The sequence below is a fragment of the Argiope bruennichi genome, chromosome 6 (assembly GCF_947563725.1).
Source record: "Argiope bruennichi chromosome 6, qqArgBrue1.1, whole genome shotgun sequence".
Classification (NCBI taxonomy): Eukaryota; Metazoa; Arthropoda; class Arachnida; order Araneae; family Araneidae; genus Argiope; species Argiope bruennichi.
In genome coordinates, this window is record NC_079156.1 from 132741605 (window position 1) to 132758561 (window position 16957).

Here is a 16957-nt window from a genome sequence, read left to right on the forward strand (position 1 = left end):
ATCGGATACCAGCTTACAATTGAATGCGGAGAAATTCTAGCCAAACCTGTCAAAACTCTCTAAACTAATATAAAAAATTAAGAAAGAAGATAAACACATTTGACTTACCCTTCTTAAAAAATTACAACTTGGCGCCATATGCCACCATGTACACTATTCTTCTATGTAAAAAACGGAATAAATATAAATAATAAAATAGAAGAATTAAAAATGGAAAATATAGCAAGTGCTAAATTGCATATATCATATAAAAATGAAAAACCTGTTTCAGAAGTTAATTTTCGACATTTGCTTCGTTTTCCAAACTGGTGGTATTTACTTCGCTTTTTTCGATTACGCTGACACATAACGTATTCTCTCGGTCATATGTCGCTGCACCTATTGATGCTTTCTCCAATTACTTAAAATATGCTGAACAGATAACCTGGCATATTGTCGGAATCATTAATCTATAAATGCATCTAATTTAAAACTGGTGTATTCTATTTACAAAATTTAAAATCAAAATGCACTCACGAGTACTTTACGTGTGCATGAGAAAAAGTGACTTCTGTTAACGTGTTAGCATGCGCTGTATAATTAATAGTGAGGAAATGGTACTATAAATAAATAATTGACATCTGTAGTATTTCAACATAATTACAAAATGCAGTGATCATATGATTGTGAAACATCTTGTAATGCAGGTATATAATTATAACACTATTCTGATTCCAGTAAAAATTCTCTCTCTCTCTGTATATATATATATATATATATATATAGCCACACACACAGTGATGGCCAAAATTGTGGGCACTTTAGAAATGTTTTATGTTTTCTAACTTTGTATGCTTATAGAAAATGTAACGTTTCACAAAATGCAAACTCTTACATATCATTTTAAAGAGAATTTAATACCGATTTCAATACAAAAAATTCGAATATTTGCAATACAAGAAAAGTTTAGCGGCAATAATTATCGAGATACATTAGATGCTGATAACTGCAGTGAGTTATGAATACTTAGTAGGGTAACCTTTTTTTTTTATTAGAGCTTGACACTGATGTTTCATTGAGCTGACGAGAGTTCTAAACTCTTCCTTCGTTATTGCATGATGCCAGGAAAAAACTATAGCCTCAATTAATTCTCTTTTATTTGATGAACGCTTCATATATACAAGAGTTTTTAAACGGTGCCATAAATTCTCAATAATTTTGAAGTCAGGACTGTTTCCTGGCCATGATAACAATTCAATGCTCTTTGTACTAAACCACGCTTTCGATATTTTTGATTTGTGACAAGGAGATGAATCCTGCTGAAAAATAAATGATGCGTTGTTGAGAAGGAAATCACTGATAGAAGGTGTAAGTTTTGGTTCTAAAATAGTGTCAGTGTATTTTCTTGCATTTAATGTCCCATCGATAACATGAAGAAGACCAATACCGTCTGCTGACATGCATGACCAAATCATAATATTAACTGAGTTTCTTCATAGTTTCCTAAATGCAGTCAGGATGTAGCTCTTCGCCTATTCTATGCCTTACACACTTTCGCCAAATAACAATATATTTGTTTCATCACTCCGTATAACTTGTAACCATTGATCATCTGTCCAATTAATGCATTATTTTGACCATTGTAACCTTTTTATATGTTGCTGTAAATTGATATAAGGATTTTTTCGTTGAATTATACCTCTTAGTCCAACATCTAATAACCTTCTCCTGGTTGTTTTTGAACTGACATAAAGGCCAGCATTATTCAATTGACTTCTGATGGCCGCTGATGACATTCTCCTATCTTGGAGACATAGTCTTTTTATTGTTCTGTCATCAACAGATGTGGTTCACCTTTTTCAGCTATTTTCTGCTTTATTTTTTTATTGAATTTATTTCCTGATATCGTAAACAAAATTTTCGTACTCCAGATATAGTCAATGAACCACTCACCTATCTTGCAATTTCAGCATAGGAAAGATCACATTCATGTAACACAATAGTTTTAGTTCTTTTTCTAGGTGTCCAATCTATTCTTTTATTTGATGTCATTGCTTCTTGATTAAATATCAGAAATATTTACAAAAATTCCAAATATATATTAAAAAGTTTAACAAAATTTCTAACTTGCAATTTGATTACATAAAGAACAGTCTTCCTTCTACAGAAAAAAGCTTAATAATGACTTGTTCCCTATTTAAACATGATGTCAGCTTCTGCAAGCATTTATTAACATTTGATTGGTTCCCAGTACAAGAAAAATGACTTGTCAGGAAGATGAGCAATTACAACCACTTCATTACTGTGTTTGTTATTCAGATTAAAGTAAGATTAACTTTTTTGTATTGCAAATATTTGAATTTTGCCTTTTTGCCTTGAAAAAATGATATGTAAGAGTATGCATTTTGTGAAATGAAACATTTTCTATAAGCATACAAAGTTTGAAAACATAACGATTTCAGAAATGCCCACAATTTTGGCCACCACTGTATATATATATATATATATATATATTACTTGTAATATTTTATTAACATTTACGCCGGTTTACACATTATAAGATCGCAGTAAGTCACGAGTACGCAGAAGAAAGATTGCGCATACGCTGAAAGAGCGGAAAATATCAAGTTCTTGTTTCAACTGGACAAGTACTTGCTACTGTACAATTTCTGCTCATGCGTGTTCTTACTGGATGGATTATAGCTGGCTGAGTATAAACCTACCTTTATTTTCAATATTTTATTAACGCTTTGCCTCCAAACAAAAAGAAAACCAAAATTATTTTTGGTGGCAATATAAAAGTGGAAGTCGGGTAATGATATAATTATGATAATATCGTGCAACACGAGAGAAAATGCAATAATGCCATATTGGCATTGAGATACACGTTTCAAGAAATCACTCTTGCATATACATAGGAGAGGTAGGGCACATCAGTGGGATTGAGAAATGCTTAGCAACTCATCGCCAGAAACGTCACGAGAATTTAATATCAGAGGTACAAAAACAACAACAGCAAAGGGAGACAATAGGAAGATTACCAGAAGTATTTATTGCTCATAAATAATACATATGCTACAGTAAATGATATTATATGGAAATATTGCAAAATATATTCAAAATTTCCACCATTGCAAACGATACAGCCCTACACCGATGTATTCGGTGTTATTACTTAAATATCAGCTGTATTGCACGCGATTCTTGCGATGAGTTCCATTTCAGGCTCTGCAAGTATTGCGTACTAAACAGTTTTAATGCTTCCTAACGAAAGAAATCTAAGGTGCTTGAATAGGGAGAACATGAGGGTCATGCAACCAGTCCGTCATGCTGAATATATCGTTGATCGAATGATGCACTCAGATGTCTCCGAAAACATTTTCTATACTGGGGAGACGTCTCATCAATTTAAATCACATATCGTGTCTCACATTTTATGGCATTGAATGAAGTAAACCTGGAAGACCTGTTCCCAAAAGTTGAGATAATATGTTAATGTGGGTTTTGATGTTAACAGGTAAGGTTCGACTATTTATTTATTTAGAGTCCACACCCATCCAGCCTATTCAAAAAAGGGTATGAGGTCCTAGTATGGAACGATGGAGAACAATTATGATCATAGTCCGAAAATGGGCAATAATTTAAAGGCAAATAGACCGAAATACTACACCTTCTCGACCCAAACCAGTGGGGAGTAAAGGTGGGTTTACACTAGGCCAGTTATAAGACGGCCAGTAGGCAGCGCATGCGTAGAAAAGCTGTTCGGTGCAAGGTAAGTACTTGTCCCGTTGGTACAACCACATGCCGCTGTATTGTCTTTTTTTCATAGTGCGTTTGTAGAATTTGGCGTTTTTTTTTTTTTGTCTGAATAAATTGATCACTTATCATAGAATATTTCAGACATCTTTTGCTCTTTGTACTTTCTGATGCAAAGTTGTGTGTTTTTATTTCATTTTATTTGTTATTTTTTCTATAATTTCCAAATTTAAGTATGTTGAACTTTTTTTTATTTTACCATGTTTTTTTATGTAAATATCCATCATTTTAATACGATAGGCAGTGAAAAAGAAAAATTCAGGGTCGCCAAAACGGCAATTTATAGTCAAGCATGAAATGTCTGAATCTATCTTATGAAATTGTGGCAAATATAAATCAATCTCTTTCTGCTCATGCGTTATCTTACTGGCCGTCTTATAACTGACCGAGTGTAAATCCACCTTAAAAGTAGTTACACACCTGTTGCGACATAAATTATAAATATTTCATTTAAAAGTAACTCACGAGTAGTTGAAAAATTGTAAATATTATTTTGTAAATAGTTGTTAATTCAGATCAGTAATATGTTATTGGATTTTTGAGTTTGTTGTTTCAAAAGACTAGAGTTTAAATAAAAATAAATTGATGTTAATTTGGTAATATTATTTATAATGTAGTGAGATTTCGTTTAATAGTAAGTTTGTCTGCATTCCCTTTTTGTTGACGCACGAACGCAACACAGCTAACATGAGCAGTGCTTAATTATATAGTATTGCATAATAAAATGTATTAAAATTATATACAATAACAAAATAATATTTTAAAATTTTACATGATAAATAATCCAGTTATCGTTATTATTATTCTAATAATAATTTTCATGTTTTCGAATTTGCTTACTGAGTAGCAGTCTGATTTATTTTATGGAATTGGCTGACTAATCACAAGTCAACAACTCTAACAAATTATAATTTAGAGATTTAGATTATGTTAAAATATTTTATAATCATTTACCATTTTGTTTAAAATTCTCTATAAACTTAAATAATTTTTTTGATAGATGAGGTACCGAAACCATTTCTTTTGAAGATGAGCTTCATTTAATTGTTTTGAATTTTCAATTAATCAAAATATTTATTCATGTAAAATTGCTATTATAAAAATTAAATTGAAATCTGAATTAAATTGAAAAAAAACAATGAATTAATAGAGATATTTGGCTCCTAAAGGACTTAATCTGACCCAATCGGTTATTTTGACCAATTTTAGGTACTTTACTAGCAAATTTCAACAGTTTTTGAGTAAAATACTTTGTTAACTACGCTGCACAAAATAGTGTTAGAACCACCACTCCATCACCATAATGTTTCCAGTGCTACGAGTTCAGTAAATGCCGCGAAAGCCTTCATGGAAGAAATGAAGAAATTAATGTTTCAGAAATCTGACATCGTTTTCATAATCAAAGGCAGAGAAAATGTTTGTTCGGACAAAAGCAATTACCAGATTTCACGCACTGTTTGACGATTACACAGCGGTTCTCTTTCGTAAAGCTAGTCAACAAGCCGCTGTTGAAAATAAACACAACTCATCTGTCTGGAGAGGGGTTCAACAAAGTCTCTTTTGTGACGAAGCAAATAAGGCAGAAGTGGGATTGCCATTCCGCAAATAAAGTGCAGACATCTTTTGTTTCCTCACCAACAAATATGGGAAAGACAAAGGTTGAAATCTTTAGTATATAGCATATTAATATTATGGCAGTTGAATATATCTGTTGCGGTTCTCAGTTAAGTACTGTGAAGTATTTCTCGAGGGCAGAAAGATGCACAACTTGAATACAATGTATTTTATCTTTTATTAATCCAAAATTCTGAACATTTTATTTATGAATTTTTAAATTTATTTGACAAAAATATCTTATGTACATTTTTTGTAATGGAAAATGGTTGATTCGCAGCTGGTGGCGTTATAGTAAAAATATGATTTATGCATTAATTCAAATAATGAAAAATTGGGGCTATACTGAACGCCCATAAAAAAGAACAATTTTTAAACAAAGCAAATTTAAGATTTATCTTCAATATTTCTCAGAATTAAAAATAATACAATTAATAAAAAATTAAGTAATTTTAATTTATAAAGTAATAATAACTATAGATAAATAATAATTTGAAAAATAATAATTTCATTTAATATTTAAGTAATTTTTATCGATAAACAGTGAACAGGATTTCTAATACATCAGTACATTAAATTAAAAAATATTATAAAACAGTTCTCATTTAATATATTTAAAGTTTTGTAGTAATTTAGAATTTATTTTTTGGTTTGTTTTAATCATTCACATTGCACAGCTGTGATCGCTTTATGTGAAATAAAGGCCTAAAAATTGTTTATTTCCAATTCCGGAGGACATAAGACACCGACGTATTTAATTAACCAAAACAATTAAGAAACAACGATGGCTGTGTGATTAAATTAATTAAATTGAATTCAAATTATGAACAATATTTTAACATTATACTAAGGGGAAATTTAAGGAATCAGGAAAAAATTTGAATTACGACCGACCAGTCAATGCTGTAATACCATTATCGAAAATTAAAATGCACACTTTAAAAACAAAGCATTTTGCCTTTTCTTAGTCCATTTTTTTACGTTTTATTATATAATATTATTATACAATTGTCATCAATTAATTATCGATACATCTGATGTTAGGATCTTCTAAATTTTAGCTAAATTAAAGGCAAAATCATTCGTTGAACCTATTTGTTCAACCTTTCAGTGATAGTTAGAATGAAACAACTAACGTGAGTTGTCTTCCCAAAACTTTCTTGCATACTCTCTTATAAAGGTGTTATCCCGGAAACTGCCCTTGCATAGCAGTGGCATGCAACAGTCACGAAATATTAATCTTTGGCGTGAATTTAGGATTTTTGCTGAATGTATCGTATCATCCTTGACGAGTTTTTTGGCGATTATTCCCTGGCATACGGTTTTCCGAAAATCAATTTTTGTTCTAGACGTGTTTTTTGCAACTGATTGAAACGAAAATTTGACACAAAACTATATTTGTAATCACAAAATGTCGTACCAAATTCGATAAATTTAAATCATTTCTTTTTCGAGTTATCACGTTTACGTGTTCCTGAAAATACAGGCCGCAGATGATCATCCCCTCCCCCCTTGTCGGATTTGGCTCAAATTTTCATATTTATTTACGCTAGAGACGTTAAATCTGGGTCCTGAATTTTTTTCATCCAGGTCGTTTCGTTTTTTAGTAATTTATATTCGAGCACATTGTGTTAACTTATATTTGAACAGCCGGATGGACAAATGTTCTCTGAACGGAGTTTACTCAAAATTTGACCAAAATCAATAAATTTGCTTTAGATCAGAGCGTTTTTTACTTATCTTTGTCGCAGACAGACAAACAGACTGGCGTTTTTCAAAAATGTGTTTTTCGAAATGAGTGAGGTCTGAAAAGGTGGAGATACGTTGGTATCCCGTGTTCGAATTTTTTTGACCATTACAATACTTTCTCTATACTTCGTATAAGAAAAAGTAAAAAGTTGCCCAATATATCCATATGCTAAGTTGCATAATTCTGTGATTATTCACCACGTTTTAAAAAGTATTTGATATACTTTAACATGATTTAGTTGAAACTAATATTCAGCATTCTTTGAGTAATGTAACTCTATATTTAAAATTAAAATTTTCAATTTCAGATTAAAAATACTCTTTCTTTTTGAATATTAACGCCTTTTTATCAATATGCAGTTTTCTCACAAATTGAATTGTAACTTCTTCTGATAAATAGCCCCCCCTTTTTTTTTGTTTGTCGCCTATTTTGAATTTACAGGGAACAATAACTGATTTTTAATATAAGATTGTGATCTTGATATACGATAAACTTTCTACCCGGAACATCATTTTAATTTCTCTTTGCTTAACATGATGATTAGGGACCATAATGGCCAACGTTTCAGCTCCAGGTTGTTAAAGAGAACAAATAAAATAACTGAAAGTAGTGCTGTGATCTACAGCTGTAATGTAGGTAAATCCAAAAGGTCATGCCATAGATTATATTTTTAAAGTTTTACTGGCGATTTGGATATTTTGTGTATAAATGCATCTTTACGGTAGTAACCTCAGTTTATACTTTCACATGAGTCGCATATATAGTGAATCTTCGGTGAAATTGGAATCTGAATCATGAATGACTTTATATATTTTCCGATATCTACATATACGCAATGTAATCAAAAGTATTCTGATACATTCAGATTATTAAAATTTTCATAATCCCTGCAGCAAGACAGAATGAACATTCTTAACTTCAGCCCGAGCCGAAAATATCTTTTAACTTACATTTTAGCTTGAATATCTAATAATGAGGCATTAAACATTCCAGGCCAAACATTTGGATAGCTTTCCTCATAAAACAAAAGCCGTCATTACAGCAAGATATAACCTTCTTTTATATTAATTGACGCCGGCGTCCTGGCATAGGGGTAGGGCGTCTTCCCCGTGATCTGGGCGTCCCGGTTTGGGCATGGTTGTTCTTCTGTTGTTCTATCTGTGAGATGTGTGAATGTGCCCTCCTGTAAAAAGGGGTTGTGCAAGCGAATGAGTGATGCGTGAGTGGCAAAGTCGTACTCTTGGCCCTAGTTGGCGCTGCTATAAAAAATAAGAGACGTCCCCCTCAGGCTTAAACCGCTGTCTTCGTAACAGCGGGCTTGTTAATGGCAAGTGCCATAAGAAACAAACAATATTAATTGACAAATCTATAGGATGCACGAAGCATGAAGATTGCCAAAAGCTTTTAGTTGTATCATAAATCAAGTTACATAATACAGAAGTCTAATGTTTCTGCAAATAATAATGAATAATATAAATTTTAATTATTTATGATGCCTGAGTTACAGGAATCTACACGTTCAAAATAATATTTATTACATTTCTAACTTTTTCCGGAATGTTGTTAAACTTTTCAAGGATTCAAGTTTGAAGAATATTAGCATGTGGATCTGATGCCTTTGATCACATAGTGTATTTTTGATCGCGATTAGATTTTACACCCCTTTAAATATTTTTTATGACCTTATTAGATGACTTATTCAGTTTCAAGGTTAGATGGACATAGTTACAGTGTTTTCAACTTAAAAAATTTTTTTAATTCAGAATAAAAAATAATGCACTATTTTTAAAATAATTTCCCAATTAGGAATCTACACATCTTAAACATTTATAAATAAGAACAAAGCATTTTTAATTTATATTATCTATACATATAAAAGAAAGGATTATGTGCTTATATGTGGTTTATAGACAAATTTATCGCCCTTACATCCATAAATTTGGCATACAGATAATATCAATAGTGACTCAAAGCATTTCTACCAAATTTTAAAATTTATTCTAAGTATTTTCTTTACTTAATTTTTTGTGCTATTTTGGATGATTTTTCCCTCACATCTGACTGCACTACTATTTTTAATGATTGTAGAAAATAAAATCTACCCACTATAGAATAGAACACACAATTGACCTTAGAAAGAAATTTTGCACCGATTTCTTGATGAGATGATATATTATCACAATATTGGACTGATATAGTTGTTGCTTTAAATTTCAACAGCAATTTTTTTTTTCTAATTTTATATAGCAATTTTTAAAAAGATGCCAAAAATAGAAAAAAATATAAATGCCTCCAAAATATATATATAAAAAAATGTTAAAAACAGAGTCATCTTATATTTGTTAAAATTTTTTCGTGTGAAAATTTAAAAATAATAAATTGTATAACTAGTAATACATGTACCATTGATTAAGAACCTGTGATATATTATCTGAGCTAGGATTATATGATATTCATGAGCCATTTAGGGACTGCATACATTATAAAAAATCAAAATAGTTGCTTTTGACTATTGCTATTTGACAATAGTTACTTTTGTTAGATTTATCTCTGTTTATTTAGATTATTTCTGTTTACTCAACACTACTTCAGCCATTATAAAGATCAATTTTCCTGACAGAAGATTAACACTCCGTTTTAAAACAATACGAAGTTTATTTTAGAAGGGAAAACGCGGTTATGAATTATCGGCAGATGCCAAGGGTGACACTTGAGTCTGCGCACCCATCTCCAACATTCCAAAATATACTACAGCCCTGTTTCCCCACCAGTGATAACCTTTGATCATTGACGAATTTAGCGTCTAACAGAACTTTATTTAAAGGAGGATATTCTTTGATGTCTGGTCTAAAGCCCACGACTTCCACACACGAAGCACTTGGACGCTATATATTGTCAATGAACAATTTAACTTTTAAATTTATTTAAGATAATTCGATATATATTCAACTTTTAAGGGAATTACAAACGATAATAGGACCTAGTAGAGTTTTTTTTTTACTTTCTCTTATACGTAGTATCACATACTGACTACTCCGACCCACCGGAAGGCACAGGGAAAAAACTTGAATGACCGGACCGCCACGACAGCAATACTGACTGTAATTGTGGTTGAGTCCTAAGAGTCATCACCGGTCAGGGTACAACCCCTCCCTAAGGAAGTACGTCCCGTCATTGATGGGAAGAGCAGACCCTCACATTTTCGTGTATCCAAAGGGGTCGCGAGAACAACCACCATACCGGAAGCTTCTCATCCTCAGTTACGAGGGGTCCTTTTGGATTCTCTTATACATTGTATAGAGAAAGTATAGTAATTGTTAAAAAATTCGAACTCGAGATTTCTGTGAATCTCCACATTTTAGACAACAACAACACATTTTTCGAAAATATCTGCCTGTCTTTATCTGTGACAAAGATAACTCAAAAACGCTTTGAGATACATGGCTGAAATTTGGTATTCGGCCTTTGCACCAAATCTAATGATTTCTATAAAATTTTGTATAAAATCTGCTCACATCTGTTCAGAAGAAATCCGTCTATCCGGTTGTCGAATGTAAGTTAACACGATAATTACTAAACGATGAAAGCCAGATAAATAAAATTCGATACACAGATATAACATTTTTATTGTAGACACCTACCAAAGTTTCAGCCAAATTCATATATGGATTGACTGTCTTTCAGTCTGTACTTTCAGAAACGTGTAAACGTGATAATTCAAAAGCGCAATGACTTGCTCTTTTGAATTATCACGTTTCCCATATCAAATTTGGTATGGGATTTTGTGACTACAAGTGCAGTTTTGTGTCAAATTTTGATTTCAGTCGGTTGGAGAAAACGTGTCTTAAACACAAATTCGATTTTTTGGATACTATTAACACATGTCAGGGATTAATTGCCAAATAACTCGCCAAGAATGACACGGTGGATTCAGTAAAAACGCTAAATTCCCGCCAACGGTTTATGTTTCGTAACTATTGTACGCCAATGCCATGTAAGACCTTTTTCTGGCATGATAAATTTATTAGAGAGTATGCGTGAGAATTTTGGGGAGACCACCCCTGCTGGTTTTGTCATTGAAAATGAAATAGTGAGTTAAAAGTTTAAAATGAATCCAAGATTCGTTATTGATTACTTTAGACATCTGCCTATTTGTAAAATTTTCCTGTGTTTATAATCGAGCCTGAAAGAAGTAACCCGACGTTGGCAGAGATTTTGAAATCCTTCCTGACATAAAGCATGGCACAACGGTTTAATTTAGCAATGTGTTAATACAGTGAAATGAACAATAAAAAAAAAAGCTGATGTTGAAATATATATAACTGTAGTTCTAAAAAAGAAAAATACTCCTACTGACAAAGGATTTGCGGCGTCTTTTTGACATGGCCTCCCATTGATATGGATTAATAACTTTGCTTAAGCTATAAAAAAGAAATGAAGTAACTATGATATCTAGCCACACGTTTTATAGTTAGCTTTATATCAAAATAACTTATTTCAAAAACACTCATGGCAAAACATATGAAATCTTGATATAATTGATGGACCCACTTGTGACGTATGGCATTTTGTGACATCATGCAGCAATTTAAGAGCAATTGTAATTAGCTTATGCAAATATTTTGTACCGATAAAATATTATTTGGATATTTGATATACAGGGTGGTTAAAATTATATTCATTGCAGCTCTTGTAACTTCTTCCTTCTTCTTTTTCTTCTTCTTCTTCTTGTGTACAGCCGACTACCCCGCCACCGCTGAACGAGACAGTATCGACAGGATGTGACTTCTGCCTGTAGGGATTTACTTAAAGATGACATTTATGAAGAATGTGTAGCTAATAAAGTGGAGATGAAAGTCAGCATCGTCTGTTAGGTCTGTCTCTAGTGATATGTTTATTTAGTTGATATTGCGTAGTATACTGCCATCTTTTTGTTGACTGACAAGGCATGTATATGTGTAAATATTTTTTTTTTTAATAATATCTTTCGATTTTTTAAAATCTGTTATCGTTCTTTTTACTTCGTTATAGTGCCATCTGTTGGCAAAGTTTCGAATTATTTTTTCTCATTTAAATCTCGACCACATGAAATAAAAATCATTGCAGTTTTATTCGAATACATTTATTAAACTGGCCTCTAAGTGCTGTCAACTTCGGTTTAACGATTTTCTACAATATCTTAATAAAAATGACATTATACTGCTCTTGGACCATTCTTCTCCTTTTTGTAAGATGCGTCATGAATTTCAGAATTAAATTGGCGCAACATATTTGATACACATCACATCAGAATGGCTTCATGAGTTTATTTATTCATTTACGATTTCTTGATCATGATCTTTCATTCATGATTTAATATTATCATGAAATTGCCTTCTGTTCCGAAAAACGGCTCATTTCATTTGAGTGCCGTCTATTCATCTAACTGTAATTGTATTGCGAAAACCACAATAGTCCTTTCATTAGGGCAACAAGAAAATCTCGTAAAAATTCTCATTCGAATAGTTAAAAAAAAAAAAAAAAAAAAAAAAAAAAAAAAAAAAAAACTAATTCATTCTTTTATCTCCATTAAAAATGTTCTATCAGCTGATGTGAATTCTTTCGTTTGAGAACTAGCCAAGAGAGATCCAACAACAGAATCCAGCTCGCATTCGGAAGACTAGACAGCAGGGCTCTCGGGGAAGGGAAGGGGGGCTCTACCCTTTGAGCAGGGTGGGAGAGAGAGCACATAGAAGCTCTTGGAATGATGCCCTGTCCTCTTGGCATCCTACCTGGAGTCTTGCCAGACGACCATGAAAGATTCGTCCATCTGCATCGTCCCTTTCATTGCTTCCATCTGAGCCCGAGCCCACGATTGCAATTTGGCTGCGAAAGACCTCTTTCAGCATCTTGGGGGCTGTTTGGAACAGATTCATTTTTATGCTTTGCTTAACGTGCAAGTGACTTAGCCAGCGAAATAGAGATGATGGAGATTGCATTTTGGAAGACGGTAATAGAGCGATTTTAGTGTTGATGGTTTAGAAGATCTTTTTCTTTTTTCATTATGTGTCTCTTCTGACGTTTTCCATGACTGCAATTTCCCGATTTACGTCGTTTTAAAATGGCTTGAATTTCTTGTGGCTGTTTTTATCAAAAAACATTCAATGGAACGATGGAAATTCTTTTAATCTTTCTGATATATATGACGTATGTATAAAAAATATTTCCAAACATTTTATTTTCAGAAATTCGATTTATTTGGAAATTTTTGCCTTCTTTAATAAAAATGAAAGAAAAAATTGTTTTGGGAGGTAAGTATGTGCATCTGTTTGTTGATGGGCATATCGATGCAATAATGCGAAAACGCAATAAGCTAAGAAGATGAAATTTAGCTTGTTGTCTTTTCTCCGTAATTGGAGAACAGTTTTAAATTTTGGATAAATATTTTGATAGGTCAAGGGCCCTTTCTGTCATTTGGGCACTGTTAAAAATTTCGACATTCGTCTCGTGGAATTTCAAGATGGGCCGTTATTTTAACAATATCATTCAATTATTTTCACAAGTTTAATGCACTTATTTGAAATTGCTTTTAAAGTAAGTAATAGCATCACAACATTCTGTTATATTAAGTATAGAAAGCATATTTTAAAAAGTTCAGCCACCGAATCATTAGTCCATCTCAACTCTTTTCAAAACATATTCAAAAATTGAGCCTGTTGTTGGCGTACAGTACGTACACAGGGAAAAAAATAATAATAAAATCTCAAATACATTTCAGATAGCTAAAGTTTTAGAACAGAAAAAAAAAAACCCGATGTTTTTACTGTCTATCCCTCCATTTCTTTGTCTCCGGTCTGATTAGCCCATGGAACCAATTATTTTTGCCTTCTCTCATTATTCAATCTTACCATCAAGCATAAAGTGGTCTAACAATATACACAAGAATAAAACAATCTGCAAAAAGATCGCAACTAATCACAAATTCACTATGTAGAATTTCTAGTTAATGACTGACGTTTTAGTATATCCTTTTTTATTTGAATATGCGCCAGTCTGCGCTCAGAGTGTAATAACCAGCTGAAACAGATATCTTAAAAAAAGATTTAGTAAGAAAAATAAACAAAAAATTTCAAATTAAAGAAAAAACAAAATATTTTAGCGTTAAAAAATGTTACATTTTTCTATAAAATTTTAAAAGTCACTTGAAAAACTTTTAAAGCTGAATAATAAAAATGGCGTCATTCTGTTAAATTTAACATAAAAAAAATGTTGTTTTTTTAATAGAGATTTTGCTAGTAATATAATAAAAAGTAAAATATAACTAAATAAGGATAAAAATTCAATTAAATGATTATGCTTTTGCAGAAAAAAAAAGAAATTGTTTCCAAACTTTAATCTACAGACTTTATAACATAAAAAGAACAAATAAGAAAGTAGGGGAAAAAATCCGCCTGTTTTTTTTTCAAAACGTTTTTTCTTACTTACCATAACTATCAACGTTTTCATATTCACTGGTATAATTATCGAGATAAATATTCTCAGGAAAAAATGACCTACATCTGAAATGAAAAAAATTCCACAATCCAGTGTTCTTTTGGAGGTCATTAAGTTACTTACGAATTTCAGGTTTGAAAAATGACGCAGAAATCCATTCGTTTTACTGCCTTGAAAAATTATTATCAAGATAGAAAAAAGCTCTTTAAGCGTTTAGTTTGGAAATGAAAAATGGGGAGCAATTTTTGCTAAATGTTCCCCTGTGTGAAAGAAACGAGAATCTTGGCTTTATCTTTCATTTCTATGTGTTTGTTTATGTGTGTGTTGAGATCATCTGACATATGATGCTGTAATTACTTTTCGCATTAAAAAGTTAGAATGTTTTAATTTTCTCTAGTATATAAAGACAAAGAATTGAGATCATGGCGAAAATTCTACTTGAAAAGTTTGACGAATTTTAAATCTTCTTCATAGTGAGAAAAAATATTTTCTCCAAATTCTTAGTTTACTCATTTTTTCCATTTTAAAATTCATTGTCTGCCATCTTTACCATTATTTTTATTCCTCTGAGTCTTAGTTTTAATGGTATTAAAATTATTTATGATGAAGGTTCCTTTTAAAGTACTATTTATGATAAATGTTCCTTTAATAGTTAATCTTTTAAAAATTTTCTTTAATCATGCAAAATTATTAGGTAAATTTAAATACAGCTCAATTAATATGAGAATTTTTTATGATCTTTTTTAATTAAAATAACACAAAATACAAGGTCAAACTTTTGATAAATTTACATAAATGATAAATATACAAACTCAGCATCCGCGACTCAATGCTGCCAGAAAAGAAAAACAAACTTTATATTCTATATTTACACATATTGCATCTTCTCCTTTAATTATAAATTATTTGGGGATCACACTGTCCGTCCACTTCTTGTCTCATAAAACCACTGAGGCAACATTAATGCACCAGTTGTTGGAAACGACGAAGTTAGTTGCGTAGGAGATGAATTTTGAGAAGAGATACTGTCATCTCATTTGGAAGTAAGATAGGAGATGAGTTTCTCAGAAGATCTGGCAATTCTCTCCAGTTTACTCTTCCCACACCATTTGCAATGTATTTCAATTTTGGAACAATTTTCTCTAAATTTACTAATTTGAATTTTGCTTCCATTTATATTTTCCTGAATTTCTCATTTTTAGTAGACATTTTGCTTACCTTATTCGGCAACAGATTTCGAAAAAGGCTAAATTGTTACTTCATTTGCACAATTTGCCATCTTACTTTCATTGTTTGAGACAATGGCTGCTGATTTTTAATTATTTCAGCTTGTATGGCGATATTAATGGTGTTTTTCAACATGGGGTTAAAATGCCAACAGCAATTTTTTCCGTATTCTTTTATTGTGTATGCTACACACAATTCAACCACGAATAGCTTGTTGCGAACATTTGGCGGGAAATTGCAGATCTGCGCCAATTCTTTTATCGCTTCATCTACTCTGCATACGCATGTTGATTTTATAAGGATCTTGAATTTCATTTCGAGTTGGATTAAAATAACTTTTAAATTTGTCTTCATTGAAGTCATTAAGACTTCATAAGAATAAGTTTTTGCCTATTTCAAGTATTTCTTCAGGTTGTGATTTCATCAAAAATAAAGATGAATTCATTTGTTCTGACCCAGGAACTCTTGATCAATACAGATGCAGTTCTGAATATTCCAAATCTTGGTATCCATTTACGCCAATATTCAATTTGGAATGAAAAGATTTTCTGGCGCTGGAATTTGGCAAAAGGACGTCGCCATATTGGATTTCGTCGTTCAAGAAATTGTTACTCCTTTTCCATTATTTCAGATTCGCTTCGATAGGAAATTATTATTGTGTGAGTTCTTTCATAACTACCTACATGTTTTATGAATGTTTTTAATTAAAATATAATAAAATGTAGGATTAAACTTTAAATAATGCTGTGTTTATATACATGATGAAAATACAAACGCAGAGCCAGCGGCCATTATATATCCTTATATAAAGCTCAATGTGTGTGTGTGTGTGCGTGCGTGTGTTGGCGCTCTACAGGCCAGGCCATTTGACCTACTGCTACCAAATTTGGTACATGTAGACCTTAGAGGTCGGGAATGTGCACCTGGGTCCCTTTTTTTAAAATTTTAATTAGAATTTTAATTATTAATTAAAAACTAACTTTCCCGCCAAAAAATCTTCCATTTTCCCCACCGTCAAATGAGTAAGGCTTCAGTTTTTTTCCCCCAACAGTAATGAGGCTAGGGTTAACATTTTTCGGCCGATTATTTCAAACGATT